General features: G+C 41.7%; 1 protein-coding gene across 2 annotated transcripts in view; it reads left to right on the top strand.

Annotated features, from left to right (window-relative positions):
- ST7 (suppression of tumorigenicity 7) overlaps positions 1-25582 on the top strand; it is a 141193-nt gene that overhangs the window by 13548 nt on the left and 102063 nt on the right. The window lies entirely within an intron of this gene.

Here is a 25582-nt window from a genome sequence, read left to right as displayed (position 1 = left end):
CCTCGGCTGCTCTAAGTAGGTTTTGCATTTGATACTGAGTAATGTGGCGGAAGTAGAAAAGGCCTTGGGCAGCTCTCGCACTAGAAGGCATCCTTCTAAATACGCGGGAGTCATGGCGGGACAAGGAGAGGTGGCTGCGGCCTGTGGGAAATGAAGTCTGACACAAACCTAGGTCTGCCTGCGTGTCAGAGACATAGCGAAGGGTCACCAGTTTCCAGAAGCAGGCACATGCACAGGCGGACACAGCCCCCTGCATTAAATGGGTGTGGGGGAGCCCCTCCATCTGCCAGTCACTGTATTGCAGCGTGTTACCCACACAGGGGAGGTACTGCCCTGCACAGTCACACAACAATCATGGTAACAAATAAAGTTCTGGGGCCATCCTACAAATGATGCAGTTGTATGGCAAAGTTAAGTTCCACCCTTGAGCTTCATAAGTCTCCTTGGGGGGGGGCGGGTCCTGTAGATGGCTTTTACAAGGTCAGATGAAAGATGAGGTGCATGATGTGCAGATCTCAGGCTGCAGAAAGCTGAAGGAACTGTGATGGCTATAATAAAGCTGGATTATTTTAAGCAGGACAAAAAATGGAAAATGCAAGACTGGTTGTTGACTGAATGTGTCTCATATTTGTTTACCTGAAGTGACTACCACAAAATAAGCTAAACAGTTATAACCAGTTGTGGTGATAGGTGCTGCATTTACGTGCCCATGCTCCCGCAGACTGCAGGCTTTAAGACAGTGAGGACAGTTTACATGGAGGTGCTGAGGAGGTGACTAGTACAAGCCTGCCTGCCTTTACTCCACCCACTGCCTCAACTGTTAAGGCCACAAAGCGTTTTTACTGACATAAAGTAGTTTCTAAGGCTCTGGAAAATTTGTGCTAATTGTTGTGGTTTAACGTGTGTCTGACTGTGGCTGACTTATTCTATACAAATAGCAAAATTATCTTTATTTCCTGAAGGTTTGTCTCCTCCCTAGCTGTTATTAGACAGCTCTCATGTCTAATCTGTCCGAGTATTTGTGCATACATGCAGACATGGCTTTGTTGGTGATTTTTTATATGCAGAAACAAATTAAAGGTGTTAGTTGTTTTTTGCATATCCCTTGCCCCCCAATACAGCTGATCTATTCAGGCGTCTGTAACCATGGACACTGATACAAGTTTTGAAAAATGTCCCTTTTGTTTCAATATAAATCCTTTAAAAAAGAATATGTATATTGCTAATTTTAGCATTTGATGTCTTTTATCATGGATTTTTCAGGAAAGAAGTCACTGCCTTCCTTTGATGCTTATATCTGCCTTGCTAAAAAAAAAAAAAAACAAAAAACATATACCAGGTTGTTTTCTTAGAAATCAAATAAATTGAGTTGAAGTTCAGCTCATTCAATTTATTCTCAAGCTGCTTTATATTCTTCCTCTGGATTGCCATTGATATTTTGTGCATACACAACAGCATTATTTAAAAATGTAGGTGTTGGAAGCTGATCAGACAGTTCAGACACTCTTCAACATCAGGGGCCTCTGGAATGGTGCATGTCTACTTCATTGGGATTTTGTCCATGAGCTTATTTGGGAAGTTTTAACCAGGCTGGTGCTCAAGTGCCTGGTCTTTATATGGCTGTGTGTTAAATGCTAGCTCCCAGCTTTATGTCATCCATTCAGACAGACCAAAGATAAGTTTTAAGTGATAAAAGATGAAAAAGAGCATTGCAGGTAGGGTTTAGAGTAGATTGCCAAGTGCTGAACAGGTCTCAAGGGTTTGTCATGCCAACTCCCCACCTGTTCTGCACTTACTGGATTGATTTTGTGTGTATGGCTTGTTGTGAATGAACCACAAGGTAAAGAGGCTTCTGATGAGGCATACTAGGTAGAAGTAATTTAAATACTTAAAATTTTTCTCTTTAAAGTGTTCTAGTGAGAGTAGTCTCAGCTGTCACATGCTTTTATGGCAGATACTCGTAAATGGAACAAAACATTTGCTGGTGTCTATCAAGGCAGCACCTTAACTTCAGAGAGATTTGAAAGACAGAATACAAGAAAACAAATTTATATGATTACCAGAAACTCACATGGAATTTCAAGGGCATAGGCATAGGTGTTCTGTTCTGGTGAGTCATCTCCTATGTCTCTTTTCATACTACATCTTTCAGCCTTGTCCCCTCTTGCACTTAACATGATATAAATATTTGGGAGTGCAGTGACTTTACAAGAATAGCTTCCTTGGTAGACAAGCCCTTGGCCCTTCCTTAGCTTACTGCATCTTCTAATGTTTAACAACAGTGGCTAGGTCAGAAGAATTAAAAGAAGTTTGAATGTGAAGTAGTTTGCTGTGGAAATACTTCTAATAGCTAGATTTGCCCAATTGTATTGTAGCAGCTGCTGCTGAAAACAAGTAAGTGAACATGAAATATGAGAGGGGCTTACTGTGTATTTTTTTTATTTAAAAATAATTCTTATGAGGGGAAAAGGCAAATGCCTGATTTATTGGTGAATTTCTCAAGTACTTCTCTGTATGTATTAGATTTGCATGGCCAGGTTTTGGTAGCAGGAGGGCTACAGGGGTGGCTGCTTTGAGAAGCTGCCAGAAGATTCCCGTTTGTCTGGCAGCCAGTGCCAGCCAGCTCCAGGGTGGACCCACCACTGGCCAAGGCCAAGACAGTCAGAAATGGGGATAACACTTCTCACAGATGGTGGTAAGAGATAAATAAGTGATACTGGTTTAAGAAGAGAAAAAAAAGTTACTGCACGGAAGCAATTGTGGCCAGAGAACAGGGGGGTGATCATATGTAAGAGGAATAACTCTGCAGAGACCAAGGGTCAGTGGAGAAGGAGGGGGAGGAGCTGCCCCAGCTGCTGGAGCTGAGATTTCTCTGCAGACCTTGGAGGAGGCCATGGTGAAGCAGCCCTTGGAGATTCACAGGGATGTTAAGCTCCACCTGCAGCCCATGGAGGAAACCCACACGGGAGCAGGTGGAAGCCTGAGAGAACCTGGGGGAAATCTCTGCTGGACCAGGCTTCTGGCAGGCACCTGCAGATCATGGAGAGAGGGGCCCGTTCTGTGGCAGGTTCCCTGATGGGGCTTGTGATGTTGTGGGGAACCCACACTGGAGCAGGCTGTGCCTGAAGGATTGCAGCCTGGGGAAGAGTGAACCTCAGTGGAGCAGGTTGCGGAGGACTGTTGCCCTTGGGAGGGCCCTCACACCAGAGCAGGGGAACGACTCCTCCATGAGTGGTGGCAGAAACAACAGGTGATGAGCTGACCATAGCCCCCATTCCCTTTCTGCCTGTGCCACTCTGTGGAGGAGGTAGAGCTGGGATGGAGGAGGGGGTGGGGGGAAGGTGTTTTTAAGATTTATTTTACTTCTTGTTATCCTGCTCTGATTTTGGTAGTAATAAATTCAGTTAATATCCCCAAGTTGAGTCCTTTTTGTCTGTGATGGTATTTGGTGAGTGATCTCTCCCAGTCCTTAACTCCTGAACTCTTTGTTTCATTTTCTCTGTCCTGTGGAGGGGAGTGATACAGCAGCCTTGGTGGGTGCCTGGCATCTAGGCAGGATCAAACCACCACACTGTAAACCAAGGGTTTTAATGTGTTCTTGATATTTCTGAGCAGTGTAGAGAGTTTTGTGAGTGCAACCAGACTGTGCTCCAGAAACTATACAGAGCATAGAAACCTCTGTGGTTAAGTCACTCAGCATTTCTAGTGTTGCTTTAGGAGTTGAGAACAGGTTTTTTTGGTGGGTTGGTTGGTTTGTTTGTTTGTTTGTTTTGGGTGTTTTTTTTGGGAGGGGGTGTATTTTTTTCTAGAGAATGGATAATACCAGATGCAGATTCAGGAAACAGTGGAAAATAACTTTCAATGAGCAGGTGACATTGTGATCTGCCCCTCCTTCATTTCTTGTTAACTTTCATGTGAGTTTTTTACTTGGCTTGCCTTTTTATACTCTTATGGATAGTCTAACTGTAATTTCAGTTTTGAGTTTTCATGGTTCTTGACTTCAACAGAATCTTACCATACTGACTTGCTGCAAGTAAATGATGTGTTTAGTGAATGCCTGTCTTCTTGAACAGTTCTCAGTTTGTCCCTTATCTTACTGAATGGCTGCTTTTTTGCAGTTCTGCTACTTTATTCTGTAGACAGTTGCAGTATCTTTTCTCTTTTAACTCTTATGTGGCATAAGCAATATTGATTTTTTTATTCTTATCATTTGTATTAACATGGCTACATCTCCCTCCACAGTCATGTTTTTGGATAGGTGACAGTATTCATAAGGTATAAGTAAACTACGATGCATAAAGTAGATTACTTATTTCGTATTCCTTCCCATTCCTAATATCACATTTTGGTTGGTTAGTGAACCTAAAGAGGTTTCTTTTTCTGGCTCTGCTGCAGCTGTTCATGGAGGGAGAGAATTCTGTTGAACTGTGTACAGCAGTGCTTAGATTTTGTCCTCAGTCTATTACTCTGTAGGGGGAGAGAAGAAAATGCAGTCATTGTGTTTTAAATTTAGTAACTTCTAGTAATTTTGATGATTACTAAGATGCCTTTTCCGATTATAAATAAACCACGTTGTTTAAAATATTTTTGACTAGACTGAATTATGTCCCAAAATTGGAACAGGCTGAGGAGAGTTTGGGAAAGAAATTACCATCAAGTTTTTGCATTCTTAACCATAAATGGAAACAGAAGGGCTTTAACTGACCAGAAGCTTTAATTCTATAGCTCCTCTAGTTAATGTAAAACATTATATAGTAAAAATCCTGTCAGATTTAATTTGTCATGCTTTGGAGGTTCTCTTGGAGGTCTGTGGGTAGTGGAAGGTGCCAAGCCCTGCCATCTGAAGTTTGTTCAGCAGCCTGGGGAGCACTAAAAGCTGGATATGAGTAGGTGTTGGTGTCCTCTGGGACAAGCAAAAGAGGTAACCCAACATCACTTTCACTGGGATACCAAGGCCAAGCTGGCAGATGCTTGAGGATAACCATGGGCTGTTGCGAAGACAGTTTGAGGAGTTCAGGAACTGGACTTCAGTGATCCTTGGGCATCCCTTGGGCAACCAAAGATATTCTGTGTATCTGTGATTTCAGGTCATTGGAAGCTAAGTCTAAGGAATTCAATGTCTTCCTTGCTCAAACTCATAGGCAACGGCTGCAGAGTTTGATGAGTAGCTAGGTGGTTATTTGAAATAAGAAGGAGAGATTCCCAGGCAAAAAACCTAAATCTGTTCATTGCTTTTGTCAGAATATATTTTCTTTCATGGACTTTCATGGACTCAAGTAACCTCAAGTACAGGTTACTTAAATTGCTTGAGAATCTTATTTCTGTTTATGCAGTTTTGTCAAGATTTATGAAATTAGGAGATAGCATGTGGCAGACAGAAAGGTCATTGAGCTGAAGTTACTGATCTAGCTGAACAGGAGCAAACTAGTTGTTTGATGTTCTGGGATGTATCTTTGCCCTCCAAGAGCCTGTTTGCTTTGCTCTGTGTACCACATGCCGTCTGTCCTTGCGTGCATGTTATGTGAGTTTTAACATCCATGGGATGGAAATGAAAATCCCTCCAGTGTCTGGCCAATAAACATGATGGATTTGGATGTCACTTCTGATGTCTCATTCTGGGGCCAGAACACCTGTGAGGAAAGGCTGAAAAGGCTGGGGTTGTTCAACCTGGAGAAGTCTCCACGGGGACCTCATGAAGGGGGCTTATAAGAAAGATGGGGGCAGACTTTTTACCAGGGCCTGTAGTGACCGGGGAAGGGGCTATGATTTTAAATTGAAAGATGATAAGCTTAGATTGCACATAAGGATGACATTTTTACTCTGAGTCTGGGAGGTACTGGAACAAGGCTGCCCAGAGAAGCCGTGGATTCCCCCTCACTGTAAATGTTCAGGGCCATGTTGGATGGGCTTTTGAGCAACATAGTTTAATGGAAGGGGTCCCTGCCCATGGCAAGGTGGTGGACTCCTTGAAAAATCTTCATAAACAGGGTACCAAAGTGTTTTATAGTTTGGGAAGTGACAAATAATTGTGGATATTTAAAGTTTAATGTTGTAGGGTCATGCACAGGAATTTTTCACCCATAACAATGTCTTGACTGTGTGCTGTGGTTTGACTAATCTGTATGATGCAGACATTTGATGAATTTTTTCCATTACACATTTTCTCTAAAGCCATAAAAGAAGTATGCAATACTTGCTACTTCTTTTATGGACTCAGAAGAGTCCATACTCTTGGAAGAGATTTCAAACAGTAGGTGTCCTGCTTCTTTATTTCAAATTATTACGTAGGGCTTTATTTTAGGTTAACAGGTTTTTGCCAGATATTTGTTTTCTTTCTTCTTTCTGTGCTTGATCTTACAGATTTTAATCTTCAGCATCAAACAGAAGCAGAAACCTAAGGAATCACTGTAACTTTTTTGTTATTTGCAAATAAGTGAGGATCTCAGGAGCTTTTAGGTGTATTTGTAACCATGTGTGATATATCCCCCTATGAAGTTATGAATTCCATCTGCTGTATGAAAACCATTGATAGTTGTAACTGGTTTTCTGCTTCACAACTTTTCTGTCTCAGCCCAGACGTGATACTTTGTGGACAGCCAGGGCTAGAGATTTTCTGGCACAGCAAGCCAGCAGTTGTTTCTGCCAGCGAGACCCGTGGCTTTAGAATGTCTCCTTGTGCAGTTAGGTGGAAACCAGCCATGCTTATGAGCCAATTTGGATTTCTGCTCCATGAATTGTATGAACCATAAGAGAAATAGAATATCCCATTCAGATTAGGTCTTTCATCCTAACAGACAAAAATGACCAGAGGCAAGAGGACTGCTGAGATTTTGGGTTTTGGGTAAACCCAAGGCTCTAGGATGGGATGAGGTCCAACTTATAGGGTGTGTTGGATTTATGTGGTTTTTCAAGGTCAGACATTTGTGGCTAGAAACATTGTTCTGTTTAGCCAGTTCCTTTGGATGGATTGCCCCGTGTAATTACAAGTAGATCAGTGGCACATCTATGTGCCTCTGGGAGACATCTGCCTTAAATGCACAGGGCTGCAGAAGACTTTTTTTTTTAGCTCTGTGTCTGAAACCACTGGGCTCCAGCAGGAATATGAGATGAGAGCTTGTTCATCAGTGTCTACAAATAGGTTTTCTGGATGAATCTAATAGCAAAAGTAACTGTGGAGGTAGAATTGGTTTTCCTATTTAAGGTCTATTTAATACTCCCATGGAATACAGGTATCCTTGGGAGCTCTGTGGCCATGGAGGTGAATGTCCTTCTCTCAGCAGGTGCTCCAACAGGCTCTGGTCTGTGGATGTGTAAGATCTACCCAAAGGCGTGTATCCTCTTTATTGCAAATACTGTCACATGTGCTGTATTTTCTAATCCTGTTCTTTCCACTCAGTAAACCACAGTGTTAGCAGGACAACAAAAGCTGTAGCTTTTGAACATCAGAGTGTCCTGGTTCTGGCCAGGAAGAGAATTAATTTTTTGCAGTAGTTGGGATGGGGCATGGCCAGGCCCAGATTTGTTGAGCACCACATCATGAGATGGCCAGGGGCAGGAGAAAGGGACTCTGTTGCTCTTTAGGAGAGAAGGGGTTACTTTCTGTCCAGAGAAGGTACGGAGGTGTAATTTTTTTCTTTGTATTAATTTTGTTACTAATATTGTTGCTGTTACTGTTGTTTATTTATCTCATTGCTGTTTCCAGTGTTTTGTTGTTGTTTTTTTTTTTTTTTTTCTCAAACCATGACCTATGCCTTTAGTTCTTCTAGTTGAAGATGGGAGGAGTGAGACGCAGCTTGGTTTTAGCTGGAGTACTAAATTGGAGAACACTGATTCTAAGCCATGATGCAGACATGCTCTGTGATTCTGCCCATGTTGCCTCTGTTAAGCAAATTCTAGAAAACAGTGTGCTTATAACTGCCTTTAACCTCTTAATGGTGTTGAGAGAAAATGCTTACTGGTCAGACCATTTTATGGTTTAACTGCTGCTTAGTTTTTGAATTCCATAGGGCATTATCCTGCTACATTTTTGTCTGAATGGTCTGATGTGCTCACAGTGATGTCAGCAGCAACTTGAATTAAAAATACGTGTTGGTGTTTGGTCATGAATTCATGGTTTTTGCCTAAGTTGTGTGTGTGTTTGGAATAATTTTGTAGGAAAAATAGCAACATTTCACATACAGCCTATTCCTACTTTGTTTAGTAGAAAGAACATAAAATAAAAAGCCATGACAGTAAGCAAAGTCAAAGTAATAATTCAACTAAAGGAACGAAGAAATGCAGCAATTAAATGAAACTTTATTTGCAGTAATGTGCAACTTATTTTTTCCCCAGCTGTGCACAGTAGGATACGTTTAGTCAATATAGTATCTCATTTCCTACAAAATCCCTAAGTATAATGAAGATTTTCATCTGCTTTTATATTACCTGGCAGGACCACTTTTGTACCAAATTGTAATGCAATAGTCAGGGAACCAAGGAATATTTCCTGTTGATGGCCAAAATTGCCAGCCCAGATTCATGGTCCATGTAGGTCCATGTAGGTCTATGGCCTTGGCATTTGTAAAAACTTAATTTGCAAACCGTTAAAATTTGAACTGACACTTCAGAGCTAACATTTGTTCTCCCTTCCCACTGATGCAAAATACATCTTTATTTATCAGTAGTATTTGGGAAAAGAAGGAGAACAAAGCACCAGTCATTTAACCTCATTTTCTTTGCATGTTTGATGTGCTTTTAGGAACAGGAAATGATGGTATAGGAGACCTTATCGTTCCTCATCTGAGATAAAAAAACTTTCTTTACGATAACAGGCCAGTTACCATGAATGAGAATTTGTTTCAGGAAGGCAATTTAGTTTGAGGCCTATATTGCCTCCTAATAAATATTAAACTTTACTTATTTGAAGACCTAGGTCTGTCATGCTTGTAACATGGACAGCATAAGTTAAGCATTCATTTCAGTAGCTGATCAACTATGTCACGCTGAAATAGGGTGTACCTTCCAGACAGATGTCCAGCTGTTGACTAGTGCTAATGCAAAGAATCAGTCTTTATCTAAGTTTTTATTACAGCAGTTTTCTACTACTGTTGAAGTTTGAAATGAAGACCTGTGGACACTTGCTAATAGAAACGCATTGGTTTTTATTCTGTTGGTGTTGTGAATAGTATTTCCTGTGAAAGGGTTGAAATATTATGGAAGTGATGACTAAGAACATTTGTTTTAAAATATATTATGCTGCATTCTTATCCGTGGATTTAAAAATAAATTGTCTACAGAGCAAAAAATGTTGGGAATATTCTAATTTCACAACAAAAACTGGGGGTGAAGTTAGATACTCTGTACTTGTGCTGAAAAGGAAAAAAGTGGAGATATTGGTTACAGGCGTTTCATGGAGGCCAAAGTCCAGCTGCACGTCTTGCATAATGGAAAAGCTTAAAAGACTTTCTTCATATTTCTGAATGTTGATGCAGCTCTCAGTATAATCAGAAAAGGAGAGTCGACAGATGGAGTGGCGAGAGCTCCATAACCAGATCAGTTCTCAATTTCATAAAACTTTTTTTTTTTTTTTAATGTTTCTCATTTAAGTCTTATTTATTTTGTGTACTCAGGTTGTGATACAGAGAATTGAGTTTGTCTAGGGGTAAAAGGCCATAATTTGGTATGTTCCATGTCAAATGTAACATGGGAAGAAGCTCTTGTGAGTGTTGCAGGAGATGCTTTAGTGCTTAAAGCTTCTAGCCTTTGGACATCATCCTTCAGCCACTGGTTGTTCATCCCAGACTTTCATGGTTTGTGTGATTTAAAGAGGCATGGACACAAGACCTCTCTATTCTCTGCAGCATTCTCTTGAATACCAGCAAGAAAAGACTTCGGTAACAAATGATGTGCATGTGGGTCAGTATTGGACTGGTTAATGTCCCCAAAATAAACTTGTTCTCAATTTCCTTCTATATCATCATGCATCTAAATCCTATTTTCAGAAGTGATGCGACTTTCAAGAAAAGCCAATGGTACTTAAATAAAGAAGTTCCTAAATAACTTGAAAAATGTGCTTGAATTTCTAAGCATTTCAAGGACATAGCTGAACCAATATTCAAATAATTACCTGTAGGTAAGACATGAACCGTTTTTTGAAACAGTAATTGTGGGGCCATTAACAATTATGAAAGGATGACTGCAAGCAAAATGCATGTTCTCCATGCAGAGCACCTGGCATAGCTGGTTTTGATACCACTGGATACTGCTTCTTTCCAGGCTGCAATTTCTGTCTTCAATACTTTTTTTTTCTTTTTTTTTTTCTTTTTTCTTTTTTCTTTTTTTTTTTTTCTTTTTTTTTTCCCTTCTTCTCGATAAAAATCTAGTGGCAGTAGATAGCGTGAAACAAAGATAGGTCTAAAGGTCCTTCTGAAATAAATGAAGAGATCTTTAAGCGGTGCTTTGGATTTTCTCAATACCCAAACAAAACATCATGAAACAATGCAAGAAAACACAAGGTGCCTTTGGGAAGTGAGTTACACTCGGCTGGTTTGCGTGTGCTGGTGGCGGCATCCTGGGACATGGATGCCCGCTTCACATCCAAGATCTCTGCCTTGCCTAGCTCCTGGTCAGTTGAATTGGCGAGAGCAGTGTCTTGTAGGGGAAGAAGCTTTGATCAAGGGCTGACCTGCAGTGATCTGAGCTAAAAAAAGGTGAATTGAATGCACCTGGTCATGAGGCAGGGTCCAGGCTCTGGTCTGTCTTAGCCCAGGCTAACACCCTACCAGGGCCTCTAAAGGGTCCTCCTTGTGCCTCCTGGTTTGCAAGCCTGTGTGGGCTTCCTTGGCAAAGTGTTGCTGAAGTTCATGAACTTTCATGAAATATGTTGATGCAGTTGAAAATGTTGCCAGCAGAAAAATCCTTCCTTGCTCTTCTAGGGAGACAGTGAATAGGAGACTACTGAGAGATATTTATTAGAATTAGTCTTATAAACCTGTCATAGTGTAATTTATGCTTTCCTCTCTGTGCAGGCTACAGCTTTCCTGCTGTAAAGATTGTGAGAAGACAGAGAGTAGTCCCAGACTGAAAAAAACCAAGAGTGTCTGTGAAATCTTGTACTCATATGAATTCTGAGAAAGATGACTTGAAAAATATGTAGGAAGAAAAATAACAGCGGCTATCACACATAAGAAAAATAGTCTAGTTCTTAAGAGTACATAAGGTTTGCCACATGTTAGGGAAACTTAGGAAAATAAAAGGAAGAACCCTAAAAAAATATTTGTTTATTTTTTTAAAAGCAGTGACATTTGCAGTGTTGTCTGTATGGCCACCACCACATTCCCTTCCCACAGGCAGATCTGTGAAATTGCAGAGGTAAAGAAAGGACTTCAAATTCTACTTCAGTATTTATTTTTTCTTCTTTTTATTACTTCTTTATTTATTTTCTCTTTTTAAAATTTTGTTTTGGTCATATACATCCGTTAGGTTCAGACGCTTGTTTTTATGTGATGCTTGGAAGTTTCTGCCCCTTTTCAGGTTTATTAAGATTTAGTCTCCATGCTTCATTTGACTTCATGCCACTGTGCTAGCCATGTGGTTAAAACGTATAAAATCTGCCATGCTGTAGCGCAGCCAAAGGAGCATTGCTCCTCCCCATTTTAGCTGCTTCTCAGAGTTTGTGGTTGAGGTTGAATGTGTTCTTCCATCTGCTGGAATCCCAGGACCGTTACGATGCAATATTGTTCCTGACACAGAGCGATGAATGTGATCTTTACTGTGGGAAAATTCCTGCGGCAGCCATGCTGGTTCAGAGGAGGTTTGTTGTTGCTGCTCTCTCCTCGGTCACAGGATGTGTCTCAGGCAGTCGTGTCTGCACACAGAGGGGTGGCTGATGCTCCCTGCCATATTACTCCGTTTACCTTCTCCCATCTCTTGACATTCTTTTGTGCTCACACCTCAGTCTGCCCTGACTGTGTCTGTCTCTTCCCTGCAGTGCACTTTGATTGCCAGGTCTCTGGCTTTTTGGCAGGGCCTGTTCCCTGAAGCTCTCCACTGTGATCTCATGAAGATTTTAGATAAAACAGTGTTACAAATACAAGTACCTCCCCGTAGCAGGGAAAACCTTTGCTGACCTGGGAAATGAACCCAGTCTGATGTGTGCATTGCTGCCACACAGCAATATGGCAGTGTTTAATTTGGGTTCTTCAGTATTTGGTGGAAAGGGCTCTGTATCGCACTGCTGTAATGGCACGAGGCAGTCTCTTGCATAGTACTTTCATTAGTCTGTTATTTCTCAGGCAAGATGTTCGCTGTTCATTGGGTCCTGTGAAGACCCCCTGGGTTTTGATAAGAGCAGTGTATGGATACTTGGTTTACCACCCTGTGAGAGCAAAATCAGGGATTTGAAAAAACTGGGATAGCCAAGTTCATCCTGGGATGGTAAAGGTGGGCTCCAAGCATGCAAGGAGGCTCATGATGTGAGCATTTTTTGGGGATAGAGTGAGTGATGGCAACTGATGAGGATCTCTGGACCCCAACTGGGGGGACACTTGTCCCCTCATTCCTTGAGTGGTCACTATTTCCTTGTCTTAGAAGGAGACTGTGTCTGGACTAGAAGTAAGGAATAGAACACAGAGAGGAAGAGTCTTGTGTAAGGCTTTGATCACAGTGGTATAAGATAGCGGCATGCCACAAGGGAGAGCTAACGATTACTACTGCAGAAACACATCTGAGTACTCTGTAGACAGCACAGATTTGAAATTTGACAACCCAGCTCCTTCTGGCAGGGTCTGAAGCTTTTAAATAGAAACTGCGCTGGAGCTCTTGGGAAGCTGTTCCCTAGGGGAAGGGTTTGGAAGTGGGGGATGCACTGGGAAGCTCTCTGCACTCTGCTGTCAACACTTCCTGATCAGCTCTGCAAGCTACAGACAGGCAGCTTGAGAACTGTGGGATGAAAGTGGAAAGAGAAATGGTTTGACTGTAGGAGGAAGTAGTGAGGCTTCAGAAGGGCAGAAGCCTTCTTACGGTCCTGCTGGCACCTTGAAGACAGTTAACTCTACGCAACAAATAAACAAGCAAACAAAAGAACAAAATAGAATGTGTGCAAGATGTCTATTGAGCTCTCAGTCAGCAGTGGGAATTCAGAGGCTGCACCAGATCCACCTTTGTGGGACTGTGCTTCATTTCCCTGAACTACCTTTTTGCCTTGAGACTAGCAGCTGTCATTTAAAGACGCAGCATTCAGTTTTACATTCAAGCAGCACCTTTAAATCAAGATAGATTTTTTTCAAGCTTCATTCAGAAATTACTTCAACCATCAATGAAATGAAAAAAGATGGCTTATATTTCCCATAAGAACTGTACTGTCGTTGAAAAAAGAGCTTATACATACACTCTGTTGATGTCTAAAGACTGTTTTATTCGAAGGCTGGATTCTGCCTGTTCGGAGAACAGTGTGTTTGTTCTGTTAGTCCAACATAATGGTCTGGTATGTAGGAGTACAAAGGTGACCCAAGGTTGTATTTGCTTGTGACCACAACGTTTGCTGCAGTAAGAACATCCCAGGCAGTGGGAGCCCTCTGACCCCGCAGATGTGTAAAGGTGGCTGAGGGTCAGTGGTGACTTGAGCAGTTTGCTGTGTGGGAGCAGCCTATCTTGCTGTGTACTCTTCCTCATATTCTGCTCGGCCAAGTCCATTCCACGGCCTGACTGCCCATGGGCTGCTCAGAAGGGTGAGTGCCAAAAGGTGGGTTTGAGGAGCATGGGCTCATGTGGCTGCATTCAGGGGCACGTGGCAGCTGAAGGCTAGGCAGCAGTGCAGGCAACTGAAGGGGATCATAAAACAGCTTTGTACAGCTTCTAAAGGCATGGTTTAGTGAAGTTTTGATGATGATATATACAAAAATAAATTTTATTGCTGTAGAAGCAACAAAATGATGCCACAGTATTGTCAGAAGTCTGGATCTGTCTGATTGTGAAAGAAAGTTAAAACAGGTGAGGTTTTATTATTCACCCTGAGCCAAAATGCTGCATTTTAAGAGGATTAAGAGTTTTGTTTATTGCCAACAGCATATTCATTCATCTGTCAATTGGAAGAAATAAACAAGAGTGTGATTAAGATCATATTTTCTCTGAAGTCAATGGTGCCTTAAATCAAGGAAATTCTGAAACTCTCAGTTGTTTCACAACAAAGGTAAATAACTAATTTAGACAGTTGTCTATTTTCAAGAAACAGTAAAAAGTACTGTAATTAAAAAAAAAACCCCAACATTATTTGGTTCTGAACTATTATCTATCCCATTTACTGTGCAATACCCCCAAAGTACACTATGGAAAAGTCCTTGGTTTGTAAAATCAAAGGTTCTTATGATCTTCGTTTTTCTTCAGAAACTTCAGAACTCCCTGTCATAATCTGTTTCATTGGGCTTGATGACATGGAAATATTTAGTCATGCCATCACTGCATGGTTTTTTTCCTTAGACTGCAGTTGAAAGTGTTACTGCTATACTATTAGGTCTGCAAAACTGTCCTCTTACTATTGCAATTTATATTTGTTTTAAAGATGTTAAAAGGGGGAAAGCAAGGACACTTCCTGTGGCTTACAGCTAGTATTTATTAATGTATTAAAATCTGTTTATTATGCACTCTTAAAACTACTTCACTCTAAGCATTATTTTGGTCTTAATTTGGCAAAAGTTGATAATTGTTGGTTAAAGTTTTCACTATAGAACGTTCCTCACAGAGATGTGTATTTTTGCTTCAGTAGCTCTGCATTAGGGGAAGGCACAATGTTGTGCTTTTAAATCGAGGCTTCCTGCTCCTTTATTATATATATTATTATGTATGATAATATATATAATATAGTGAGTACATATATTTATTGTTATTAGTAGTACTATTATATAAACTTGCTGACTTTATTATATGTCCTTTTGCCTCAAATGCAGTGATGGACAGAATACTTTTCTGACAGAAATAGTCAAGGACAAATTCTAGAAGCCTGAAAAATACTCAGCTCTTAAGGCTGAGTTTCAGTTTGAGGTTTATTCCAAAGACATGCAGAAAACTTGATATTCAGATTTTAGGAAAAAGGAAGACAAAAAGAATCCAGTTATATATCCATCTGCTTTAAGTACCATTATTGAAATAAATGATGCACATTGTTGTTTGTATGCTTGTTTTCATCCAAGGACAGAACAATATGCATAATTTATTTCAGTAAGGGATCCAAGGGATCTCTGGTTGAGACAGAAGGGTATTTTAATGGAGAGATCAAAAGGAATGGTGTATTCTGGGCCAGGAGGGGCTGCAGTCTTTGAGATGGACTTGGATACAGATTGGATTCCCAGTGGGGCCCAATGGTAGAACAAGAGGCAACAGGCAGATGCTCAAGCACAAGAAATTTTGTCTGAGCCTGAGAAAGCATTTCTGTGCTCTGAGGTTGTTCAGACCCCAGAGCAAGTTGCCCAGGGAGGCTGTGAAATCCCTATCCTTGGAGACATTCAAAACCCAGGTGGATATGACCATGCATAACCCACCCCGGCTGGTCCTGATGGGACAGGGATTTGGACACCCTTGCAATCTGTGCTGCTGGAAGGTGACTTTGGAGAGACAACACAGGATATGGAGCAAGGCAGACGAGAGGGGAGATTATCCTGTGGGCTTGAGGGCGGAATGGGCTGCATGTTGGAAAAGGCTGGGTGCTCTCCAAGGGGAGGGGTGGATGCCAGTGTCTCTGAGCTCTGGATTAGGAAGCATGGGGCAAGTGAGGGGCAGGTCTGGGTAGAGGGCTGGGATCTGAGCTTGTCTGTGGCCAGGTAGGTAGAATGAGTAGCCACTTTGCTATACCCATTTCATCTAATTTGGATTTTAGCTTGAATAAAGTTATATGAATGTGACTGTATTGCTTTGTTTGAACCATCCCCACCGTGGCTTTTTGCATGGGCGCTGTCCACACTGTCGCCTGGCCTTGTAGGCTTTTGCTTGATCTGGTTTTGCTTTGTGTTTACTGCTGAAAACATAGTAGTCCTTGTCTGTTATAAACTAGTGAAGCACTTTGGTTTAAATTTTAATAGCAATAAAAACCAAGAAAAATTTAAAATATTTTAAGGGGGAAAAAAAAAAAAAAAAAAAAAAAAAGCAGCTTTAACTGCAGCTTGCTAGCCAGAAATGACCCCTTTAGAAAGCTCCTGCCCTGGAGACATCTGGCTCTGTTACAGTACATGTAATTCTGGTGCACTTTGTGGCAGAGCTGAACTGAGACTGGCTTATTGCAGTAAGACGTTCCAGTTGCTTTCTGGCTTCCACAGTGAACATGCAGCATTGTGTCTGCCCACTCCCTGAGCCAGGGTGGGCCCTTGCCAAAAGACACGTAAGGGACGTTTCAGCAAGGAGGTTTTTAAAATATTTAATGTTATGTCACAGGAAAATAAAAGTTTTTGGCTTTTCTTTGAGTGACGGTTATCTAACTAACTGCGTTTAAATAGATGTTAATTCAAGTTAGTAAATGACAATGAAAAGTCTGCAAAGGATTCGTTTCCTGGTGAAATACAAATTCAGTTCCATCTGTAGTGCAGGGGTAAAGTAGAACCAAGTAAACTATTTTTTTTCACAGACTATATTGTATAAAAATAATTGCTTTGATAAGAAGCAGTTATTTCATAAAAAAACTCCAGTGTTCCAGAAGAGTCTTAATTCTCTCTGCACAGTGATGAGGAAGATAGTTGGAATAAGGGACATGTTAAACACATGATTAAAACACAGTGGTACTTCCAAATGAGGTCTTTTCCGTGGGACCTGATTCTGCATGACAGGGGAGTCTGTATGTGTCTGGCTGGACATTTGATCATACATAGCCTTTTCTTTTTCAAGTAACTAACCCTTTGTTTTTCCCTGTCTGTAGTGTGTTGTATCAATTTCAAACACATCATTAGCAACAAAAGTAATGAAGCCTGTCAGTCTTCTTTGTACCAGTTTGTAAGGAGGTGTGAAGGTTGAGGTCAGAGAAGGTGCCATAATGGACTACGTTCATCCAGTGTACAGTTTCCAGTGTGGTGTTTGATGTGAGGTAAATACACAGTAATCTGTGTTTTATTTTGGAATACATTTTCTTGAGAATTTTTGTTTAAAAAGATTTTCTCAAGATATGATTCTCATGCTGTTTGACTGAAGTTTAAGGGACCCTCAGGGTGAGCCTCTGCCCTCAGGGTGGCCACAGGGGCAGCCTTAACCCACTGAATACAGAAGGCGAGTTAGTCCTTGTGCTTGAGTTTGTGCTTTGGCCAATCACCAAACCATCTTCTGTGAAGAATGAGTGGTATCAAACAGTACTTGCTATAGTGTAAACAGAGCCAGAGGCTCAAGTGGGTCAATAACACTGACAACAAACAGCACTAAACAGAGCTGGTGGCCATCTAAAGGCTGCTGGGTTTCAGGAAGCTTCAAGGACGGATGTTTGGAGGCAATCTCCCTGCCCTGCAGGCTGAGCAGAGCCATATGCTCCTGCTTTGCTGCAGGGTGAAGCTCTTCAGCCTGGTTTGATAACTGATTAGGTGGCATTAAGTAAACAAATCAGGTATGTAGGAAGGGCCACAAACACTTCTACTTGAAGGAAAGAATGTGTGTCTGTGCTTAAATTTGTTAGGAGGTAGCATGTCTCGGCAGGGAAGACTGGTGAAGTGATGCCTGCTGATTTTATCAACTTCTTGTACCTGCTGTGCTCAGCGTGACCTTCCTGCCTGGGCTGATGAAGTTGATAAACTCAGTGTGCCACCTGGTACTGGACACAAGCCCTTGAATCTTTCATGGCATTGGAGGAAGAGAAGTATCAGGAGATCTCTGGTGTAATGGAGATCTTTGCAGCTGCAGGGGGCAAAAGGGTGTCTCTCTCAGCTGAACAGCTGCTCTTCAGATGACCTAATCAATCTGGGACCCGTTCAGGGGGAACACACGTAGAAGAGGCCACAGTTTAAAGCTGGTTTGAAGTGCAGGGATCTTCCTTTTCTTCCTTGATTTATGGGGCCCCTGGCATTAGCATAGCCATCTCCTTTTCTAGTGGTTCCCCTAAAACTCACAGACACACAGAAGGCACTTCCATGCAGGTATCTGCACCTGAGCTGCTCAAACCTTACTCTGTGTGTGCTCTTTCTGTAGTCAGTGGAGAGAAATGGGCACTGTTGAAGCTGACAACTGCTGAGCTGAGAACAAAACTAATTTAGAAAATCAGTGCTCTCTAATGGTGCTGACCAGGACTTTATTGAAGTGAATGTTGTGGAGACTGGGAGCTGTAACCTCCATGTCTACTCTCTCCTGTTATGCTATGAAATACAGCAGCTCTGAGGGTTCCACTGCTCCAGGGGAGAGGCCTGAAAGGGTGATAATACCAGCACCCTGGCAGTGTGGTCTACTCAGAGGGAGGCCCACTATTAGTACCAGAATTCTGAGAAACTTGAATATTGTAATATCTGATCATGTAGTTGTCATTAAATTGCCAGTGCCACTTACCATCTTGCCTGTCTTGAGTCATGATTCTCCATGCTGTTCATTCACTGACCATCTCCAGAATGGAAGGAATAAGCTGTGGTTACTGATGCTTCGTTGTGCTTTGGCAGCACCGTGATGTGATGTGATGTGCTGTGAGAGGAACCCTGTGAGGCAGTAGTGCCATGAGCTCCTGGTAGAGGTCTGCTCTGAGTCCTAAGATGAGTTTCCACCTGGAGTTAGACTTGGGAGTCTGTGCATTCTTCCTTTGTGCCTGGTGCCAGGTGAGGAGGCTGCTGGTACAGTTCACTGTAATGAGGAGGGCAGATGCCACCACTCTTTCCAATCCTGTTTTCCTCTAATTGTCCAGATAAGGTTTCTGTTACCATGACTAAAAGCCTAATAGTTTCTCTAGTGCTTTGTTCTGGAGAGCTTTTCCAGGGTGTCTGTCAAGTTTAAGAACCTTCTTCTAAAAGCCAATGATACAATGCTTAAGTGCATTGCTGCGGCTTCTTTTTCACCATACATTTGTTCCTCAGGCTAGCACTTATCCACATAATTCTTTTTTATAACTTGCAGAACGTTGCTTTTCCAGGAGAGGTTTTACTCTTCCGGTGTTGAGTGTTCAGCAAGTGAGGATGCTGTGCCCAGGCTTTATGGCTGGAGCCTGCAGTCAGAGCCTGATGGATGGACAGACCTCAGTGCTGCTGCAACCTAACGCCGATCACACTGCAGGATCACGAGGGCATCCTGCTCTGGTTGTTTTGCTGACTCACAGAAGCAATTCTGTGTCGAGAGAAACTATGATAATCAAGCTGTCCAAGCATTTACTAGTTTTGTGGTTAATCTTTTTTATTCCGAGAAGAGAATTTTAGATTTCCAGTCTGGGGTTGGCACTGAATGAAAGTAGAGTGGAACCCCCGGAATGAGAGACTGGGACACCACCAAAATGCTTCATCTTGGGAAAACTGAAATCCTTAAATGTGCAGTGCATCTAGTCAAACAGCTTCCAGTGGGCTTCGTTTCCCCACTGACTCTTCAATTGTGTTTATGGCTGCAGTATCAGCTCATTCACTGTTACACACAGGAGTATCCAAATAGAAAAACAGAAATAAAAGTCACAATCGAATTTTTTTCCCCCATGGCTATATTATGGATTTCTTTATATGTGCTAGGGGGTATGCTTAATACAGCACTCACCCATCTAACAGAGACGTGATTACCTTGTAGGCTTGGAAGTCCTTCATTTTTCCTGTATTTATGGTGAAATTACAGCTATTTGTAATGTCGGATTGAACGTTCATACTGTGTTTACTCAGGCTGAGAAGTAATCTAAATTTGATTTTCCTCTCTCAACAGTCAAACTTTCTGCTAATCATGAAGATTGGACATTAGATCAGACATTAGTGCAGATTTTGACGCAATGTTGGCAATACTTGCTACTCCTCTGAGTCTCTCTGATTCATTTTTATACATATAAATTGGATATTTGTGTTTATAGGGGCCACACATGTTCTCTCTGATGCCAGTTTGCAAGTGGTTTATTATGAGTTGGCCTTAATCCTAATTTTTGATCCCTCCGAGTCATGTAAAAATCATGACGGTTTGTTTATAATCCCTTTTTAAAATTTGTTATCCACCTCTGTTCGCTCTGACTTTAGAACCTTTCATGTCTACCTCATGTGCAGGCCTGTGGCATAGATCCTTGGAAAAGACCAGAAATTAGGATACAAATAAAAAAAAACCCAAAATCCCCAAATAGTTCAAGTATTTCCCTCAGTGTAGAAAATAAACACCTTGTTTTTCTTCTAATATTTTATTCTTTTAAAAACCTATCTAAATAGCTGGTGATTTAAATTAATTTAACAGATAACACTGAAGATTTATTTGCTTCCTTTGTTTCTGAGTTCTCTTTGGATCATACTGAACGGTAGTGTGTTCTGCTGGAACGTTTTTCAGATACAGTAGTGGCCTCATTTCATCACACAGTTGCATGCATTTGGGACAAAAAACTGCTCTCGGAATTTAACAAGACATTGCACATGCTCTGATGAGCCATGGGGTTTGATGTTACTGAAAAAATAACATTTCATTTGGGTTTGATGTGTCATTTGCACACTGGGAGTAGATTGTCGCAGTGTTGGTAACTGTCTAAGATATTTGTGGATAAAGAGTTCTGTGTTAAAAGGAAACCAACCAAACGGAAACAAAAAAGAGGTGAATCACCATCCTAATCTTTTGACAATATGATACAAAAGGTGAGGTGTACTCTGCCACTTACAAAATAATTTTTGCCTTTTTTACCAGTCTCATCCTGAATGATGCAAGGGAACTTGTTGAAATTTGACAATTTGTTCTGTATCCTCTGCTGTAGGGAATGGGAATACTGTTCTGTTCTGTTCCTCCCTGATACTAGGTGCCAGATATGCAAAGAAATCTAACTAGACACCTGCCCATGATCTAAAATAACAGTTGTTCTCTAGAATTAGGTGCTTAAGCTGGGCTAATGTATTTTCTTTTTTCTTTCTTATATGCATGTATGCATATATGAGCATTCTTATATCCTTTACATACACTTTTCTATGTGTAATACTCTACTATTTCATAACGGCTGGAACTTCATTTCCGTTACATGTACCTTAGATGGCTGGGTGGCCTGGGAGAGACAAAACACGCAAAACATTCTCTCTTAATGGCAGAGCCTCTGCTGGGAGTTTGCCTCTTGCTGCCCCTGGTGAATGGCTTGCAGTAGTCATGTACAAAGCTGTGGTGAAGTTAAGATCTTTGCTAAAAGACATGTTGAAATTATGGTTCATTGTGTATCTTTTTTGAAAAGCAATCTGTCTTTTGAACTTAATCTCTCAGGTAAGGACCAATGCAGACATAAAAATATTTTTTGGTGACAAAAAGTGTGTATGCATATATATGTTTACTCACAAAGTTTAATTTTTCTAGGCATTAATTGCCTAAAAATGGTGAAGAAAAAGAATTTTTACATGAAGTTGGGTTGCATAAATGCAGTGTGGACTGCACAGAAATATTATAAAAATCAGCACAAAACCAAATAATAATAAAAAGGGGAAAAAAAAAAAAAAAATCCCTGCAGTCCGTGGATCAGTCTGGTATAAAATCCTTTGTCTGTGTTGAACAGGACAAAGATCTTAATTTCTTTTCTGCCAGCAGTCTCCTTCCTTTCTGTGCCAGCACAACAAGGGAATGGTATGTTGTGAAGAGAGGATGTGGGTGGAAAACCTCAAACAAAATGTGATAAGACCAGGCTGTGAGGAGAGCACCGAGGACTTCAGACAGCTCAGATGCTCAGAGATATTTTCCATTGTCTGGCAAGCCAGTCCTTTTATCTCCCTGTCTTGTGTGGTCCTGTGTCAGCCTTTCTTACTCCCTGAGCTGCTCCTGCTTGTCCAGCACAGCTCCATGTGGAAACTTGCTGACATTTGCACAAATGTAGCACTTGAGACATTTCATTCCAGTGGGACATATCTTTCTTGGCTCAGCTTGGCTCTGAATGCTCTCTAGCCCAAGCTGCCAGACCCCACTGGACCTGTGCCCTGCTGCCAGCTTTCCTGCTGGGAAGGGCTTGTCAGAGCTGTCCTTCATCCCAGCTGGCCACTGTCCCTCTCCCTGTTGCCACGGCTCCAAAGTTGCCATTTCTGGGACACTGGCTTCATTTAGCGATGGAGGTATTGGAAAACACCTCTGCCCTGGGGGCTCAATGGTAGAGCATCAGTGCAGGATATTTGTTTTAGTTGCTTGGGGAGGTTTTTGTACCTTAAATACCTTCCCCTGTGAGGTGACAAGCTGAAGTTGTTGCACCACACTGGATTGATTATATTGGTGTAATCATGATGTCAACTTTTTCACCAGATATGTTTGTTAAAGATAATTAGGGTCAGCAAAGTTGAGCAAAGCATAAAGCCAAAGAGCTGCAGTTCTGTAATACATGCTGCTGTTTGATTTAGTTTTTTTCTGGAGCATAAAAAACTACCTTGCAGTATTTTGTGGGTATCATGTTAATGAATAATTGGTGTGGCAGGTGTTGCCAGAACTGACAATACCTACAGAAGCTGGAGGTTGTCACAGTTTGGGTTGCTGGGTGTCTCACTGCATTTTTAGGAGGGAACTAGCATTACTGCTGGCAAAATAAATTCCTTTTGGAGATCTCTGAATGGTGTGGACTCACTGCAGAGTTGCAGCTCAAAAGTTTTCAAAAGCACATTAAATGGATTAAGTTTTTCAGTGTCTTAAAAAATAGCAGTTTTCAGGCATTGAAAAGCTTACAGAACTTTTTGGGGATCTTGGTAAGGAAAGGCAATTTAACTAATGTAATAAAGATTCTTACCTACCTTTGAGGCTTACTGAGATTATCCTGTACTTCCCCTCTAGAGACTTGAAGGTGTGGTACCTGTTTTCTTGCCCTGGGGAGGACACAGGTGAGAATTCCCTTGTCGAGGTGAGCTGCTCAGGGCAGTAGGACAGGATAACCTCACAGGTGGGCTGGACTCATTTCCTGCTTTCAGAGTTTCTCCTGTGAAAAAGGAGGTTAAATGCAAAATGAAATGTTTTTCTAGTGGCAAGAGAGAATAAGGAGTTATGCTTTAATGGATCAGCATAAGGCACGTGTACAGAGTTGCTCTGTTGCTAGCTCAGATTTCCTGTTTGCACTGTTTTTATAGAAAGAAATTATTCCAAAGCAGAAATTTACATCTGTATAAAAAGTTTAACGTTTCGTTATCCAGCTTCATTATTAAAACTCAACCTATACTTTAGGGCTTGGACACATGTGTCCTTACAAAACAAAGTAAAAGATGAGTATTAATTTCTGCAGTGATAAAGTAAAGAATAAAGAATATCTGCTTCAAGAGTGGCATCAGCCCTTTCTCTGGAAAATGTGAATGTACAGGAGACAGCTTTGCATAGCATATATTTTGTTGCCGATTTAAATATTTCATGCTGTGGCAGAATGTATGGAAGTACATGGTAAATTAATCTAATACTTGAACAATGTCTTGTGCACGTTGTAAACAAATCACGGCAATGATGGCCAGAGATTTCCTTTGACGCTTTCTGTACACTAATTACATTCTCTTCACTTATGCATAAGAGAGGAAAAACCATTTGTTGACCCTTCTTTGTAGAATAAACCAACAGCAGCATTCAGCATTGAAAACAGAAATCTGTAATTCTGCTAGCAAACTGAAAGATTACGGTTTTAAAAGAGCACTAGGTCGGAAACAGATTTTAACACTTTCTCAAAGTCATTTGACAAAATCTTTTAGGTAAATTTGAAAGAATTTTGGAGAAAGTCCTTCAGTGGCCTGTAGTGGGTCACCTTTCCCACAAGGCAACATATTGACCTGCCAAACCTAAGTCTAATGAAACAGATTATTGTGAAATCCTTCCAGAGATACTGCATGAGTTGTTTGGGCTTTTCAACTACCTGCATGCGTCAGTGTGATGAGAACTTGGCAGAGGGCCTGGGCTCTGACACTTTCAAGGATGTCGCTGGAAAAGCCCTGAGGTTTTGTCTCTCCTTTGGAAACAATGCTTTGGAAGGTCAGATCTGCTCATCAGAGCAGCGCTTATTCTTCAGCCATTGCATGAATGCACTTGGGATTTTGTTCCAGAGACCTGTGTTTAAAGATGCTTGAAGGCTTGCAGATACATAATAGACACATTTCTTTTGTGAGCTTGCCTCAGTTGCTGGAAAGTCCAGTTGCTTGAAAATCCAGCCAGAACTTAGTTTGTTTGGTGTACCAAAGCGTCTTATCAACCTGTTTTGTCTGAAGGAGGTGTTAACTGCTCCAAATAGTCAAAATAACTAATTCAGTTCTGGGAACAGCAAAGCTACAGTCCTTGTCAGAGGATTTGTGCCACCATCACGGTCAAAACAGTTTTGGACGTGGCTTCTTGGTGCTGTGCATCCATGAGTGTGATTGCAAAAATCATGACAATTGAACAGCCAGGCTATTAATTCAGGTGCTTAAGTACAGATTTGAGGACACCTGGTTAATTTAAGTCATCTCTTGGTTGATTTGAGTGACTATGATTATGAGCGCTGATGTCCTGTCTACTGATGGAGACTAAAATCTGCCTGTTAGAAAGTGGGTTGTGAGCTGTCTCAGCACAGGATATGGCCTCTCTCATGACTTTCTTCCAGCAGTGAATTACAGGTAAGTGTTGCCATGAGCTTGGTGGCCCTGTTTTTATGATGTGTGCAGAACACAAAGTGACTGTTCAATGTGTGGAATGGAAAGCAGGGAAACAGCTGAAGAGCATTTTGTGCCAACAGATGTAGCGAGGAGAGTAGCTTGGTGTGCCTTAGTAGGTAGGTGCCCCCCACTGCTGTGAGAAGCACGAAATCAGGCTCTATACAGCCTCTTGCACTCTCTCCTGTCTCCCAGCACAGGGCTGTTGAGGGTCCATAAGGATGTTTGTGGGTATACACACTCTTCTCAGCTTGGGACCATGTCCCCCATCCCCAGGACCAGAGGGACTGTCCCAGCAGTGAACTGCTGCGGCTCTGAATGCTGTATTTTGCTTTTAGTCCGCTTGCAGTCCTTTAGGCTGCAGTGGTCCCAGCCAACACCTCCCTGGTTCCCTAATGATTTCAGCATGCTGAGCTCCTCAGGTGGCAGGTGCTGCCAGTCTTGAGAAGGACTTGTTTTTCTGGCCTGCTGCTCATGGTGGCATTGGGTATTCTGCGAACAGCACAAAGCCCCCTGGCATGCGGAGCAGCAGAAGTGTTAGGGAATGGTTAACCCACAAAAACTGAGAAATGGGAAGAGGAATGGTTGCTTGCCTTTAAGTGCTTGACTTAATGGACCTGCATCTATCTCCTTTCTCCTCATCCACCATAAGTACTTTTCCGTGTCTGACATCCTGGGAACTGCGTGTACATTTCAGTGAGACTTTGCAGAAATGTTCTTGGGTTTGCCACCTCTGGACAGCCATTCTGTGGATGGCCCCCATCATCTCATAGCTTCCAGCCATCAGCTTCCTGCTTGGCTGCTCTCACCATCATGAGACAGGCAATTCCTTTTGTCTGTGAGAGGATCGAAGGAGCGAGCTTAGGGCTTTGTTTCTATGTTTGAACATTTTTGAGCTACTAAAT

The sequence above is a fragment of the Hirundo rustica genome, chromosome 4 (assembly GCF_015227805.2).
Source record: "Hirundo rustica isolate bHirRus1 chromosome 4, bHirRus1.pri.v3, whole genome shotgun sequence".
NCBI lineage: Eukaryota > Metazoa > Chordata > Aves > Passeriformes > Hirundinidae > Hirundo > Hirundo rustica.
Note: the sequence above shows the minus strand (reverse complement) of the source record. Positions and strands in the feature narration are given on the sequence as shown.